Source organism: Gymnogyps californianus, chromosome 4 (assembly GCF_018139145.2).
Source record: "Gymnogyps californianus isolate 813 chromosome 4, ASM1813914v2, whole genome shotgun sequence".
NCBI classification, from domain to species: Eukaryota; Metazoa; Chordata; class Aves; order Accipitriformes; family Cathartidae; genus Gymnogyps; species Gymnogyps californianus.
This window is the reverse complement of record NC_059474.1, coordinates 3,687,204-3,705,307: the sequence shown is the minus strand read 5'-3', so window position 1 is coordinate 3,705,307 and position 18,104 is coordinate 3,687,204.

Here is an 18,104-nt window from a genome sequence, read left to right as displayed (position 1 = left end):
ACTTCTCCCACTTGATGACAAAGGGACAGTATATATTAGGGGAAAAGGGAGAATACAGAGGAGATCTTAAACATGTCCACTGTACAAACCACAAGGGGAAAAAAGGGTGTGAAAACATCACCGAGAAAAGATGATACACTTTTAGAACTAAAATATGACCTATATTTTATTCATTAAAATAACAAAAATAGCTTACATCAGGCCTCCTGAAGCTGGTGTTGGAGGTCCATTATAGCTCAATCTCCAAACAGAACCAGCCTTAGATAGGAAAAAAAAATTCATGTCAAAAACCTACTTTACAATGTTTTAAAGTGTTTGCCTACTGAGATTTATAGGCACCACTTGCACTTCTTTACAAGAATAGGTATCATTTATACATTACTATCTAGATTTACTGCACAATATTCCAAAATAGTAAGTTAAAGCTCATTAACTGCACAGGCAAATGAGGTGGGTCCCAACAGCTATGACTTGACAGAAGTCTGCTATCTGTTCACAGAGCCTTACTTCGTCAGGAAATAGTTTGTCTAATACAAAAATAAAGTCAAGATAACGACGTTACTCTTGAAAAGCTCAGTCTGGATAATTAATATCACACATACAACATCACAAGCAGCAAGGTAATCTCTACACATCCTTTTACAACACTTCAAACTTGGGACACGAGGTAAAGAGGGTGAGCACATCCATGACTGCTTAGACCTACCAACGTCTGTGCAAAAAAGCAAAGGGACCAAAGTGTTTTTTCAGCTGAACAAAATACAACCAGGTGAAGGAGAAAGCATCATCAGGGACAATATCCACCATATGGCAGAGATCAGTGCAGGTCTTTTTGTGGACTTCAGTGTCTTTGGGAACAGGTCAACACAGCTTTGAGATTTGGACAAAAACATAATACCAGGTAATCTTTCAGAGTTTAGCTCTCATGTGCTGCCTTCACTTGTTTCTTCTGTTTCTGTTTGTCTCTCCTCCTTCCATCTTTGCCTTGTAGACTTTCCAGTTGCTGTTGTTTCGAAAGAGTTCTGCTTAATTAACTAATGTTTGCAAAGGAGAGTCTGTGGTAAGTGCTGTTATAACTCTTTGGCAAAAATGCTTGATTAAGATTCAAAGCACAGACAGAACAGCTGTCAGAAAAACCGCTTGTACTGTCAATGTCTTAACAATGCAGATGATGCCACTGGATACAAATTCATAAGCAATTAGCTCTTTCTTGAGCTCGCAAAATAAATTCTAAAAATTGTCTCAATAAAATTATTTTCTGCATCTATTTTCTGTCACCAGATCCATTCAGTAAAGGCTAGTATACTGCTTCCTTGCATAGTTTTCATCTATTCAGGGCAAGCAGTTAGCCAAAATAAGTGTAATCAGATAGATAATTAATTTATTTTAACAGCTACTTGCTGCTATAAACACTTGCCTGTTAGAACAATCATTCTGGGGCAGGCTTTTTCATTGGTATACAAAGAATCAGCTGGGCCAAAACCTCAAGCTGATATGAAATCATTGTCTCCCACTGAGTTCAGACTCATACCAACTGACACCAGCTGGTCCACTTTGTTTTCTAGTACTAATTAAGAAACAGGAAAATCTGCATCATTTGTCAGATCACAAAAATTTCAACTTTTTTCCTTTTCCCTCTATTACTTAAAAATTTATTGATTCAGTACATTATTAGCACCATTCTAAGTTAGATTTTTTTCTGCAACTGACCCTGCTGAAATCTCAAAGCTAATCTGCTCGGAAGTTTTGACTGACACAGTTTTGTCTTTGTTTCTTTTTTAAATTGCTGTGAATAGAAGAACAGAACACAGCTTGAATAATCTGAACAGATACATGGCCAATGAAATAATAACCATTATTCCAACCCTTAAACATCTTTTCAGAAGTAAAGTTAATCTTTACAGGATGCAACCATTCCCTATGACCTTGAATTAAATTAGCCCTGTTTCCATGGGAAGCTTATTCTTGAGGCTCAGTCATTCCTGGCTGCCTTTACATTTATTTGCAATAGCACCTGGAGTCTTCAATCAAGTTTCCATTGTATATTCAAGTGCTGTAGCACCATATAGTAAAGAATAGAAGTGCTTGAGAGGCTGCAGAATAATTTCAGGATAATGTGTTTAAGAATAATCAATGAATGTCTACATTAAAGGCAAATGGCTTTTACAAAGGCTGTGCGTAGACACATGTCTAAATACCTAGCCAATATTAATGACGGGGTTCCCCTTTCTCATTAAAATTATTTTCTGATATTGTGATTGCAGTGTTTATCTTACCCCCTGCCACGCAGACATTAACCAACTTATTTCTCTCTTCATTTGATTCCACTGAGCAGAAGTGAATTTAACCCTTCTGATAATTCAGGAGCAATCTTCTCCAAGATAAATACAGAGTTGGAGTATTTTTTCATACAGTGTCACAGAAGCACTAGACAGATAGCAACGTATTTTGAAAGTCAGTTTTCTTTAATGCTATCAATATGTAACGGTCAAATTGAACAGGAATGTTACATTGTATTGAGGTATAATGGCCAGATTAAACAGGAATATTAGGTCATAACACTGCAAGGAACACAACTTGTTTACAGGTTCAGGATGTCAGTTGGGAACTAGTACTACACGAACTGTAACCAAATCCAAGCTTAGAATGACGACTCACAACGCGCACTCACTCACCGATAAGGCGAGGCTCTCAGCCTGCAGGAGTTTCCGTGGGCGGCGTCCCGACCCACGGGGAGAGTCCCCGGCTGCAGACCCGCCGCTCCGAGGAGGGCTGGCTCCATGTGCCCTCCGGCGGGCTCCATCTATACCCGAGGTGGGATCGGGGCTGGTGGCCATAGATGGTCAGCGGTCTGGAAACTTCTCGCACCCGAGGGGCTTCCCTGGCTGAGGTGGTTTTGGCGGGCTGGGGCAGCTGGGGGCGTGGCCTGGGGCACGGTGTGTACGTGACTCCAGCGGCTGGCCGGCCCGACCCCAAACCGCGGCTTCCAGTTTAACTCTTTCCTTCCCGCGGGTGAGAAGTGTCGGCCTTTATCGGGGCGGGTGCGCCTGCCACAGACAGTTCTGGAATTTTCGGCCTTTATCGGGGCGGGTGCGCCTGCCACAGACAGTTCTGGAATTTTCGGCCTTTATCGGGGCGGGTGCGCCTGCCACAGACAGTTCTGGAATTTTCGGCCTTTATCGGGGCGGGTGCGCCTGCCACAGACAGGAATATGTGAGAGCCGTGGATTTGAAAGAAGTTTGGGTCCTGAGATTTTTACAGTTGCTTTCCATATTACCGTATTTCTCTTGCTGCTGTTACCTGAATGACTCGATTTCCAGCTAAATCCTTCTGGGACATCATTAACTTCAGTCACATTTTAAATACTGTAGAGACTCCTCTCTGGTCTTGTCCCAAGTATGTCAGAGGGAGCTAACATGTATATACGCAAGCATGAATAAATCCATCTGTAAGATAAAGTAAACTAAATAATTGGTTTACAGAAAGAACTATAACAAATATTTGCATAGAAGCAATGTTTTTTTTAAAAAAAGCCCTCAAACCTGAACTTTTTCCATTGAACCCCAGTGAAGACAAGGACATCTTTCATATTAGATGAAGGAAGGCTCTGGGGATGCTCCAGCCTGGTGCAAGAGTACCAACCTATTTTTCCCCTAGAGAAGGTGGAAATATCTTCTCAGTAGCATCTCCTCAAATGCTGAGCGAAGAGAGCACTGGGGTTTTCAAAAGTGGCGTTGGAAATAGATGCATTCTCCCCAAACTTGGTTCTAACCTTCCCCAGCTTGAGGACTGACCAGAGAAATACAGAGATAATGTTTAAATCTTGTGGTGAATTCTGCTATATATATTATTAATATAATTTTACATACGATGTAGTTTTCATGAAACCATTAGCACAAATACTGAGATTAACAAAAGACTGGAGGTTTGAGACAGTTCTATTTGAGCGAGTTTTCACTCACACCATAGTCGGGAGCACATCATAATAGAGCAAGTCAGCCCCCTTGAACAGCCAAGAGATTTGGTGTTTGCCAAGCTGATTTGATTCAAGCCACGTGGGATTTGCAAAAGCATAGGAATAATTGTCAGGTCCCTACCTGCCAAAGAAAAAAATGAGTTGTCATTTAACTCATTCAGTCCCAAAAGAAAAGGGACAAAAATTAAGAGTAGAAATATGAATTGAATCCTACAACACAATAAAAAATGCGTTCAGTAATAATCTTCCTAGGTTTAAGGAAAAGGCATCAGAGATGCAAGCAGTTTGCACAAACATCAATGAAAAGCAATAAACCCTGAAAAAAACCCTAAAATCTGCCTTGGACAAGGTTAATGCCTTTTTGATGCAATTGAAACCAGTGTAATTTATTCTGGGATCTGTTATTCCCTTCCAGTCCTCAGTCACACCTTCATATTTTTCCCCCTTCTGAGCTATTGTTTGAAGGTTTAGCTCTCCTCACTTGCGGAAGCATAAGGAGAAGTGAGCCAGAAGATACTTTCCTGTGCTCTTCCAACAGCCAGGCTTTTGCTCTTTCACTTTTGCCACCAGAGTCCTTTTTAGGAAGCAAGAGTCTTTGCTCAAGATCATCTTGAAGAACTGATTGATATGCTTTCTGAGAGTATCAGATGACAGGCCAGTTGAGCTAGAAAGTACTTGTAAGGATTAACTCCTGAAACAGAAGGATTAAGTGATGGGAAGCATCAAAATATATTCTCTGTGAGTCTTTGTGGCTGGAAAAAGCATATGCTGATCCTAGTAGAGGATATAAAGCTCCTAGGGAAATCCTGGGCTCTCTAGAATCACTTCCTTGATGAAAAGACTGGGGAAGTTACTCAGTTCTGATTATATCATGCTGTCTTTATGCTCTAGGAAGTTGGCAGATTCCAAAGGGCCAGTTCACTGAAGCTAAAATCTTTGAGGTTTTATCAGATTTACCCATATGATCTGCAGATTGTTTAGAAGTGTGCCATAAAATCTAATCCTTTGTAAGAGAGATAAATGACACGATATTGGATGAATTACTTTCTTCTTGGTCAGTTTTCCCACTAACAAAATAGCAATAATTATCCTTCCCACTTTGTGTTTGACCATTGAGCTCTGCAGAGGAAAAACATGTCGTCACCAAGTGTTAGTGTAACACTGAAGCTGACGGCAGTGATCAAAGACAACTACACATGCATACTTCCAGATTGTTGCATTATTTATCTTTCAGTTATACAAATTCACTCTGAACTCCATAGTTCACACTGAACTTGAAATATAGTCAGTACATGTGCCCTGTGCTGCCTTACCACGATTCCTTTATTATCTAAATTTGGAATGTACATAAGCATGTTCCTCCCCATGGTCATAAACTAGTTTAGACTCCGTCTGATGTAGTAACAAGACCACCCGTTATGAGATCTGAAAGCAGATAAGTTTCTAAAGGCATGCAATTAAAATTGCATATATAGGATCAAGTGAAAAAAGTAGTCAGCTTTTCATATAGCTACCACCACCAAAGGAATACAGCATCAGATACAATTGAGAAAGAACAGGGCAGGGAATACCTGACCACATCTGATGTTTTCAAATATGCTGTACATGAAGAAAATAATTCTAAGATTTCAGGTTTACCAGAACAATTGTGGTGTTTTTGTTGGCTCTCTTAGGAACGCAGAGCAGATGGGGGAGATTTCTAAAGGCTGGGAAAGAGCCCAACATTTGCCTACCTTAAAAACAGGGAAAAGAAGGAAACAGAGTCACAGACTGAGCTTATTTAACTTACATTCCCAGTAACATGCTAGAAAAAAAAAACAACCAAATTGTTTCTAAATATCTAGAAGACAAACATAAGAAACTACTGAATTGTATTTTATGAAGGGAATGTCAAGGCTCATTTCTTTCTGTAATGGGTTGACGTGGAGATGACCTAAGAAGCAATGTGATATTTATCTTTAATTTTTGAAAGATTGCTGTCAAGATAGAACCTGTTCGTAGCTATTGAGGACACTGCAAGAGGGAATATAAAAAATGGAAAAGGAGAGATTTGGTCAGACAACAGGTAAAAACTTCCAAGTGAATGTAGTTAAGCAGCTAAAAGGGAAAAGTTGTGCATTTATCATTGGAAGATTTTAATAACAAACATCTAGAAAGTCATCTGCTAGAAAGTAATGTAAATAGAGGTGATCATGTCTTGGAGCAGGAAAGAGGATAGATGGTCCCTTATGGGTGCTTTTAACTACAAGCTCTGGGTGGCAATACTTGAAACTAAACATAAGAAATCTTCAGAATGCTAACATTAAATCAGGCTATATTGAATATCTCAAACGGTTTTTCTCCTGCTCCTACCTGTCAATAATTAAACACCAACAGCTCCTATTCTCCATTCCACTTTCCTGATAATACATGCACTAAGTATTTTTCATCTTAAGGTAAGCATCTTAGGCAATTCCAGAAGGCAAATCTATATAACCTGCTCTGACTATAATAGCAACTTAGATGGAGATGTCTAAGATATCAGCAATAGCTGACACAAATCCTATTTTCTATCTAGAAATATAGAAGAGTATGTGCAGGACAAAACAGGAGTAAAATGTCATGAGTAGGTAGTGAAGATTGAAAATACTTTGAGGCTGGAAGGCAGATTAAATATAAACAACAGTTAAAGATGCTGTTATTCTACTTCTCATAAAAAATACAAAAGAACTTCCTGAAGTATATTACAGAATCACAAGGTGTTCAGAAATTGGTTATGAAAATGATCAGGGTCCTGGAATAAAAATTTCATAAGAGATTGAAAGATTGTATGATCGTTTACAGAAGAGATGAATACAAGGAGTTATGATGAAAATATATTAAATTTTGAGAAATTAGAGGAAGAGCTTCTTATTCTTCATTTTACCACGACCAAAAACTCAGAGAAATTTCCATAAAATTATCCAGATGATAAGTGTCATTAATAGAAATGCTGCTTCCTGAAATATGTAAACCAGTTATGGAACTCACTGCCAGAGTGTGGTATTGAGGATATCTGAAAATAAATATTAAATATTTGCAAGCTATACTAATGATAGTTAACATAACTGTTGCTCTGGTTTACATCTGAAAAGTACTGCTTTTTCAGAGAGATAAGCCTAATTTTGCATCTCTAAGAATACTTGAAATACAGCACACACTTATCCCAGTTACAGTGGATTTCACGGGTATCCTTGCATAGAAATCATGATGGCTATCCATGTGCAGATATGCATAATGGACAAATTAAAATGTAGCTTGGTTTTTGCTTTTCCCTTCTGATATTACCACTGTGTGAAACAATCTTGGCCAAGTTCAACACGGATTTGATCTAGCATACTAACCTGCCTGCCACTCAAAGCAATATCTTACTTTGTAACACATTTTATGCCTACAGGACTCTCATAGGGTAGGAAAATAATATTAATTTCGTCTATTCATATTCTTCCTCTGATCACACTCAAAGAATAAGTAACCAGACAAAATTTGTCCAGGTACCCAAAACAAAAGTGAATGAAAATAAGCAGCTCCATAGGGCTCCTTTTTATTTGAGAAAACCATCTCTCATGGAATGAAGATCCTTCCCAAGCTGCCTGTTTCTCCCACTAGCTGTCAAAGGGTCCCAGTGCCTTGCCTCCTCTACTTGTCTCATATTTAGATTGCTGAGCTTAGGTAAGTAAAAACTTGAATCAGATTAACTGATAATAGTAGTACCAGTAGCCGTTTAATTTTCTGAGTGTGTATGTTCATAATAGCAAATATAATGGTGGTATACTGATTTGCTTCCCCTGACACCATGATATTCAAACTATGGGTATTCCTATCACCACTGGCTTGGTCCTGGCCTCAGGTCAACTTATTTTATTTTGTAAACTTCCTTCAGTCATCAGGATAAGTTATCAGGCAGTGAAAAGGAATCATTTTTCCTTTTCTTCAACTGCAGCCAGTTTCCCTTGGAAAGTTGTGATGCAGTGCTCATTAGGGGTGCCGGTGCTTTTGCCCCCCCAGTACCACTGCTGCAAAATTGCAAGCATCAATGCAATCATCCGAGAGCACCAGCAAGTAATGAGGGTGGGACAGGGATTCTGATGAGATAGAGGTCCTGTTGATAGCAAGAAGTTTGAGCACATAAGCAAAGAGGAAGAGTTTTCCACAGTGATACAAAGGAACAGAGATGTCTGCCTAGCGCCCGAAAGACGGAATGGTCATGGGAGGTGAACACATATATTTCTAAAACCAGAAGTATTTGAAAAAAAGAGAAACATTGCTTCTGTATCTGAACACCAACACCCCAGCAGGCTGCCACCCAGATGAGATCCTGGGGTGCCAGGTCAAGCCTTGGCATCCTTGTTGGAACAATCCATGCATTAGGCAAGAGCAATAAGTGATGTAATTATACATTGATGGTGTGGAATCAAGCCCTACAGCTCTCTGTAGTGATTTATATTACACTGATGAAATTACATTCATCTACAAGATTATGGAATAATTAGTAACATTATTCAATAAGTGCAGGAATTTAATACTCAGGAAGGCTTGTAGGTGAATGGCTAGAAACATTAATTTGGGTAATTAATGACAAACAAGATGATCATTACACAGAAGCTATTTAAAAATTACAGCACTTGAGTGTTTAGAATAATTTTAGTAAAAGATCCAGTTACAAAGCCATCGGAGCTGGACTAAAGCTCAAACTGAACTTCTAAGAGCATGAACCCAGTTTGGAAATAATGTTTTCCTTAAGAATCAAATTGCTGAGACTGGCAGTGGTTTTCACTTTTAGGATTTTTAACCTTTGCTACTGAAAGATATGGGTAAATCTCTAGGAAAGAACAAGAACTACTTCAGAACAAGAAATATTTCAGAAGTTCAGTTGCCATTTAACCTTGAGAAGCTACTTCATCACAGGAAATCTGCAGTTCCTCAGATGCATGAGATGGAACATTACCGAAGGTTATCCTTTATGAACTGATAGAACATAAATATAGAAGAGCTGGACAATGTGCATATAGCATCTAATGCCATAGCAGAAAAGATACGGGTCCTGAAGATTTTAAGCTGTGCTAAAACAACTCTCCTGAAGGGCAATTTTAGTTAACGTACATCAGGTCATCATTGCCACCATTCACAGTTTTACTGCAAGGCTCATAGTTCGATATTTTGCTTTGAACTTCAGCCCTTGCAGTAGCACATACATTAAAAAGTATTTCCAATTGTGAAGAAAAATGTAACGTGACAAAGATACTTATGACAAAAGCTTGATGAATTTTTAGTAGTAAACCATGGGCATCTGAAAACTAGAACTGGACATTCTGCATTGGGGTAAATTTACCCCAGGGTTTCAATAACAGTAAGACTAACAAAAATTCGATCTGAGACCCAAATAGAGAAGACTACTTACTCTGATCTCCAGCATTACAGAGATCTTACTGCTGCATTTGTACCAGGACCATTCCTTGACTAATTCCTTTTTTTTTTTTTTAAATACAGACTGAGATTAGCCAGATCCTCACTGCATCTTTTACTATGAGCTTGTAGCCAAATACCTGGAGGGCAGATACAGTATTGAGAGGTGGGATTTGCACTCCTCCAGCTGTAAAGCTTACTTTAAGTCCTCACGCTGTGCTGCTCCACTGGTTTGCTTTGGTCAGTCCTGCACCCCTACATTTTACTTTCTGAGAAGAGCACCCTTACACAGTCACAACATGCTCACTATGGCAAAGCATCAAACATTAGAGATGATTAATGTCTTTGAAATGAAGGAGAAATGAAAATTTCACAAGAGCTTGCACACCAGCACCCTTAGAACAGAAGTCATTTCATAGTAAAAAGAAAAAATAAAGCAAAAGGAAACAGTTGGAGTGTGAGAAAAAAATACAGATTTGCAATGTACAGTATGCCTAATCATACTAATTACATTATGCAAATATAATTAGGGAAATACAAGTGTAAATAATAAAACTTTTTTCCAACAACATAGCAATTATTTGTATGCATTTGCCTGTAGTTTCAAGGGACAGATTTCTAGGAACGAGCAAACCTATTGGGCTTTGTATTTTCTTTTGATGATACAGATTTTTGCAATGCTCTCCAGTCCCAGCTTGATGGAAAACCACCTAGCAGATCTGGAACCAAGTTTTGAACATTCATATACTGATATTGAATACCTTAAACACAGTATTTACTTTAAAGTATGTGAAAAGTTGGGGAGTTTCCCCACCCCCCACCCCACTGTTCTTTCTGTACCTGGGATGTGAAACCTCTCGTAGTGGGACCTACAGCCAAGGTGCTATAGTACTAAAACTCAAACACCAAACTAGAAGCATCTGCTCTTCCTCGATTCTCTGGTCAGATTAAATAGTTCTGGTTTGAAATAATTCCAGGGATGTTGTAGCCAACAGGCTACGTCATGATCATCTAATCTAATGTCTCACAGCATCTGAACACCAAGTCTAAAACAAGTACACAGTAATGCAGGGCAGTCAGTTCTTACAAATACTTTTTCTTAAGTGACTACGTACGAAAAACTATTAGTAATCAGGCACCTAGCTTTACTAATACTTGATAAGGAACTTTAGACCTAAACTATGAAAAGATATTATCTTGTTATGCTGATATTTAATAATAAAACACTTGAAACAAAACAGTATTTCTAACAGGCTAGAAAACAATGCCATATAAACAAGATATGTTTATTTGGATGCAATAGTTCTTCACTATTATACAAGTAAAAGAAATTTCTATTTTAAAGAAAATTGTGTCTTATTGAGTTGGAAATCCTACTTTCAGCCTAAAACTCAGAGTATTTCAACAACTTTACAACTTTTACTTCTTGCTGTGCTTGCAGCAAGAATTGTGCCTGAATATCATTGAAAGACCTGACAAATTATGAGTTGACTGTTACCTGCATTAAGTGTTTAGCCTCATCTTGATAACACTCAAAAGAAATTTGTAAGCCAAAAAAGTTATTTTAATTTTTATTTTTTATTTAACAGAAGTTGCTTTCCTTTGCCCTTGCACCTAAGCTTAGAAATACTGAAAGAGCTTAGCTATGCTACTAAAATCTGTACCTAAAAGTACATGCTCTCTTATTAAAAAAAACAACTAAAAAGATTTAATCTTACGTAAAAAGTGCTTAGCAACAGCTGATATAAAAATGAATTAAAAATACAATAAGAAAGAACAAACCAAGCTTCAACTGTTCCTTTTCTTCTTGCTTCCACTTCAATCCATTTGTAGCCCATCCTGAACACATACCAAGAACTAAAATATATTACAGAAGGATTACTGAGACAGAACCCATTTATAAAATAAAGCCCTAGCTGGGAGGAGCTCCACTAATTGACACTTAAGTCAGGTCATTATATAGAGAGAGAATAACTGCAGGTGTTTGTATTTTTTTGTGGAGGATCTCTCAGCTGTTTGTGAAAGGGGGTGTCTGGGGATAAGCACCAAAGCAGTAGCTTTGTTCAATGCTTTCTTAGAACTAAAATAGTGTTCCTAAAAAAGCAAGTGTCTGTAATTATTAGATAATGTTAGCTTTTTAGGATTTTTCAGAACTATGTGTCTTACTCTTAAATGTTTCTTTTATACTAATTGAGGAAAGGAGAGGCTATCTGTGATACAAATAACTTGCTAGGATGGTTAACAACTACTGTTTTTCTGTTAGTATATTACTCTTAATTCTATTTTATTGGTCAACTATATGTTTTTAGTACCTGTGTGCTCTATAGGTTTTTCTGAATTTATTCTAATCTCTAGTTCATCTTGCAGTAACCTATGCAGAATTAAGTGGCTTGTAATTTATTATCCTCTTTCACAAATAACATCCCTTATCTGAGTGCTCCACTATTTGGGTATTCAGTTTCTCAGTCCTGAATCTCAGAGCATGATATGCTTTCTCTGGTTACCTGCAATGTATGAAAGGGTACAATGCTTATGTAAGACTTTTCCAGCTGGTGGTAAAATTCTTTAAGGACTTCTAGGTTTTACACTTTATAAAAAGACCTTGGGAGACAAAGTAAGAAGGAAATAGGTCTCTTTCCTCACCTTTGGGTCATTAGCTTTTTTCTGGCCTGTAAAGCTTCTATTGGTCATAATGTCCTTTTCTAGTTACTGCAGTAGAGAAGTGAGTATCTGTTAGTATCACAGGATCCTAGTCTAGAAATAATGCTTTCAAGCTGGGAAGGTGGCGTGGTTTAGGGCCAGCCAGCAACAAAGCACCACACAGCCACTTGCTCACTCCTCCCTGCTGGTGGGATGGGGAGGAGAAAATACAACAAAAGGGCTCCTGAGTTGAGACAAGGACAGGGAGGGATCACTCACCAATCATGGTCACAGGTGAAACAGATTTGACTTGGGGAAAAAGAAACCAATTTAATTTGTTACCAGTCAAATCAGATTAGGATGATGAGAAATAGAACCATATCTTAAAAACACACCTTCCCCCTGCCCCTCTTTTCTTCCCGGGCTCAGCTTTGCTTGCAATTCCTCTACCTCCTCCCCCACAGGGGGACAGGAATGGGGGTTTGGGTCAGTTCATCACACGTTGTCTCTGCCGCTCCTTCCTCCTCAGGGGGAGGACTCCTCACACTCTTCCCCTGCTCCAGCATGGGGTCCCTCCCACGGGAGACAGTCCTCCATGAACTTCTCCAATGCGAGTCCTTTCCACGCACTGCAGTCCTCCACAAACTGCTCCAGCGTGGGCTTTCCCACGGAGTCACGGCCTTCTCCGGGCCCAGCCACCGGCTCCGGCGTGGGGTCCTCCACGGGCTGCGGGGGAATCTCTGCTCCGCCGTTCACCTCCATGGGCTGCAGGGGGACAGCCTGCCCTCTCACCAGGGGCTGCAGGGGAATCTCTGCTCCCCCGCACCTCCTCCCTCGCCTTCTTCACCGACCTCGGGGTCTGCGTGGTTGTTTCTCTCACATCCCACTCCTCTCTTTGCTGCAGGTATCTCAGCAGTCTTCTTCCCCTTCTTAAATATGCTGTCACAGAGGCGCTACCACCGTTGCTGACGGGCTCGGCCTTGGCCAGAGGTGGGTCCGACTTGGAGCTGGGGAAGCTTCCAGCAGCTTCTCACAGGAGCCACCCCTGTAGCCCCTCTCCCGCTACCAAACCCCAGCCACACAAACCCAACACAGAAGGAAATACCTTGCTATGTCTTTTTTCATCTCCTGTTAGTAAAGTGAAAGCCAAGCTGTAAAATAACTTTCCCTTATAGCCATAAGAGACAATACTGAACCTCAAGTTGTTTCAACTAGAGTTAAATCAAAAAGGTTATTTTTCATCCGGTTGACTTGCTGCAGGTCTCCAGCAACCACTTTGTTAGGTGTGCTCCTTCCTTGAACACGTTATCTCAGGTTGCATCTAACTGAAGTTACAGAGAGATGCATTTTGCTAATTTGGATTTTAAAAATGCTTTGAAGCTTCAGTCTTCCTCCAGCACAGATATTCTCTCCTTTTCCAGAAGGTAGGAAAGCTGTTCAGACTAACAAATTATGGTTTACTTTTTGGAAATACAAATACCACTGAACTCTATAGCTAAACTCTGTTCGAGCCATCTCCCAGTATGGTTTAAGACTCTTGTATGAGTTTGCGTATGCATTGCACTGTCTGCCTTTTCTTCTAGATTCTGAGGAAACTCCTCCAGGCGTCAGACTGGGGAACACATTGGGTAAACTTTGGAGAAATGTAGAATTTTTTTGTCTTTCAAGTTTCAATTGTACAGTACTAAACACACTGGTGGTAGCAATTAAACTAGTCATTATCCTAAAATTTAACTTGGTACTTCATTCCACCCTTAGCTGGCTGAAAAAGATAAACATACCAGATAACTTGTAAAGGACTCGGTTAGTAACCAAGTCTTTATCTCATACAGGTTTTATTCAATATTAACGAGAGTGAGGGAAAAGGAAAAATAAGTATCCTGCTTACTGGCTCTAGGTAGTGAACTTGGTAGTGTCCTGCCTTTTAAATAAGATTAAATATGAACGTATGTTGAGGAGCCTGAGCCTGTAGAGTTATGCAAAACATGGGATCTGAAAACACTCTCCTATCAAGTTTGTCTGGAGATTTGAGAAAAATACCACTTTGCTGATTTGGTGTTTGGTACTGGATAGTTCTGCCCTACTGACATTGAAATAGCTCTTACCGGGTGTGCAGAGGGGAATTCAACTTTAGGCTTTTGGGCACAGCCTTGAGTCCCCAAAGTTAATGGCAAGTGGGTAGGTAACATGGGACTGCAAGTTTCAATTTTATATGAAATTCAGATGCCCAAGTCCCACTTCAGCCATTGTTTCCAAGTCCTTCACATGAGTGTTTTTTTCACTAATAGCTGGGAAAAGAATTGACTCATCTTCTGCTTAAACAGGCATCTTATCTTCCAGGATGTATTTTTTCTTCATGTTTATATTCAGTTTAAAACTATCTTGGGAATTGAATACAGAGGTTAGAATAAGGTTATTTCTTACTAAGGTTTTAATTGGTCGCTGATCCATCTGAACACACGAAGTGGTGTATTCCCTGTGGATTACTGACTTGTTGAACTGCAAGCATAAGGACTAGTTTTTTCAAAGCACCTGAAGTCCTTCAAGGAAATCTGTATGTGGTGTTATTGATCAGATTGCAGACACAACTGGCCACCTTGTGCTCTGGGGTCTTGCTAATTGCTGCCTTTCGATGATGGTTAGAAACCTCGTTTGTTTGTCTGTCAACACATCTCCCAAAACAAGATTCGGTTGGCTACATGTTTTTAGAAGAGGGGTGACAGACAGTGGGGAAACAGATGGTTTGTAGAAAGAAGCCGTCACCATTTGGGATTAGACAGTAGACCTGAAGTACTCCTTTGCTAGACAATCTCGTGGGACCTGAGATTCGTTAACAGATCATGGCCAACTTCCCTTCCTCTGCAGCTCTTCTGTAGGAAAAACAGGCTGGATTTATGCTAGCAATCTTTTATTTATAAATAAAATATTTGCCTAAAATTCTTGAAATTGCTGCATATCTTTGTCTTGAGTTGGGGGGGGGGGGGCGGTATTTCTCTTTCTGTGCTTGTTTGGGGTTTTTTTGATGCCTCCCTCCCATTCTGCATTTGATTACTTCTAACTTAAACACCTATCCCACAACACTGCCCGTCCAACTGTGGGCTCGTCTAAAAAGTTGCCTTAGCTTGCTGCCATGTGTAAGTCTACTGTGACATGAGTACTATGTATGGGCTGAAGGGCATAAGGAAGCTTTTGCATCCTGCACCACTTCATGTTCGTGTAGATTAAATCAGGGAATCAGGCGTTTTTCAGAAATCACTTCATTCCAGTTAATACCTGCCACATTCTATTCTTATACCTCATACTTACATGTACTGAAAACTGTTAAGGGCAATATTTAGAATTTAAATCCTGCACGAGTGATATTCCATCTCTCAACAAATTCAGTTGGTCGTATTTGAACCAAAAGTCAGTGTTCATCTATATAGGATACCACTTTTAATAGCGTTTGTGGGCATTGTTGCTTTCTATCACTGTGCATCTAACAATTGCTTGATCAACTTGCTGAAAACAACAGTTCAGTGTAAAACAGCACTGTTGTTGACTTAAGGACATTATGAGCCAAAGAATTGCACTGCTTTGTGGTAACAGCAGTTTTAATCAAGTGTTGGAGGTTTAAATGCCTTTTTCCTACACTTTTTATTTTTTAAACCCTCTTAAACTTGACCATTTGCACTGTTGCATCCAAGACCTATCTTGTTTCATAGATTTATAAAGGAAGACAGTTTAACTTTTCCTAGCAATTGGTCCAATGCCTTCTGTCACCACCCCCTCTGGACTTGAGATGTTAATGCTTACATTTCCCTATCAAGTTGTTATTGTATTATATAATAGCTTAAATTCTTTATGAAATCATTTATTGCTCCTGACAAACAAAACACCCTGATATTTTTAGTGGCACTAAACAATTCTTGTTCCAACACAAACTCCAGTTCTATGGCTTGTGTATACCTCCTTGCAAATCAGCCCTGCCTGATTCTGTCCCTTTGCTGCATTTTGGAATTGGGCTCAAAGGCCTTCTGTTTGGGTTAATACACTGAGAACTTCTGAAATATCTAATGTACCTGACAGGTCTCTTATTTTGCATGTAACCCCTTGCCCTTCCACCATTCCCCCAAAATGATCTATTTGTGAGATCATGACATCTGATAAAATGCCATTGCTTATTATGGCTTTAAGCTTCATTTGAAGAACATACTCGCTTGGAGGGCCTATATAGGCCTCACTTTCTTTCCCCCCAACAATAACAACGGCTGGGTTTTCAAATCAGTCTCACTAACCTCCATTTCAGGAACACAGCATACTCCCATTTAAATTAGATCCAGATTTTGTTGCATTAGCCCAGTACTACCCTACCAAGCTTACCTCCTAAATCTAAATGAGTACTGCTGTTGGACTGGTTTTCCCTAAGCATGTTTCCCTTTTGTCACTGTTGATTATTTTTCTTGTATTGTCAAATTAGTCTTGATTTGTTCAAGTGCCTAATTCTGACACTTCCACTTAAGAAAATGTTGCTTCTTTTGCCTGATTCTTGTGAAAGTAATCTCATTTCTGTAGTTCTCTTCTTTTGATAATAGAGGTGATGGTGAGGGTCGTGTTCTCTTTCACCTTTACCTTCAGTTATCCAAAGTTTAGTGGCATTATTCCATCTAATGATAATGCTATGTGGTTTAGCACTTCACACAGCCACTGTGTGAAGCCAAACAGTATCCCTCAGAAGGTGGCTTTCTTCCTTATACTTGCAAAGGCACAAACAAAACTGTGCTCTCCTTTTTGCTGGAAAAGCTTATTCTAACTTTTAGCTTAGAGGCTGAATAAGGCTGCTAGGACACCCCTGAGAAGGACCTTGTAGACTCTGGCCTGTCTTCTGGATCCAAATGGGTGCCTTGTTCCACCTTTCATCCTGCCTCTGGACTGCCATTAAGGCTTTTCAGTTTTTGTCCTTTTTCCTCTGGGTGTGCTTTTTGTAGCCACCAGCACTAACCTCAGAGCCTCTCATGTAGTTCTCGCTTTGCTCTTAGTAGTGGTTGCAAACACATTATTATTTGCTAATAATCCTCTACATGGGTCAAATTGCATATCTCATCCTCCCTTCTTGAAGGGTGTTCTCAAATAACCATCATAAATAACTATGCTGACCACCTACTTTTTTCACTCTGCTCCTTGCTTCAGCTAGCTCAGGTCAACTTTACCCCATCATACCACATTGATACTATCTGGTCCTTGTACTAAGGAATGGGATTGTGGGTTTTCACAGCTACTTTAGCCAATTCTTGCCATGGCCTGGACCAGCTGGGTACCATGGGGTGGTATGGAGAGTAAGATGTTCCACTTCTTCCCTTTTGTCTTGTCCCGCTTCTGTAATGCTCTCCTACTCAAGTGCCAGTCACTACAGTGTTTTCTAAACTTTTGCCCAGCAAGTGCTTAAGTTTACTACCCAAACCTTTATTGAGTCCCAGACTAGTTCAGTAGACTGCCATCATTCTCCACCAAAATCATGTTGCAACAAAAACATGCTAAGCCTGCACCACTGGAATCAGATTGGGACTGAAACAATATACTGATTTATTAATAGCATATAATTAACTGGCAACCAGTGAGTTATACATTCAGGGTCAACATCTGTGATGCAACAGATATGCTATTAGACACAAAAATGCTAATAAATACCCCCAGATTTCTGGACATCTGTTTATAATGGCTCCCAAAAAGTTTTAGTTGAACACACTCATACAAATAACCACTCTCAAAGGACATGTGGGTGAAGCTCACACTTCCTCTTCCATAGCTGCAGACTCCCCTGCTTGCACACCCATCCAAGTTGGAGATGTGGTTGCTCTTGCTTTTGGCATACCCCTACTGCTCCCCACAACACATTCATGCCCATGTTTGTGGGAAAGCTCACATGGGGTCCCATCCACGAGCTGGGGTGGAGTCCCTACACATTGCACCCTCTACCGATACTGGCAGGGAGGATGCTCAACCGGGCCTCAGCAGAGGTTGTGGTCCTGCAGGAGCCACATCTGGCAGTGACAGGTCAGGTTTTGACAGCTTTTCTCGCCATTAC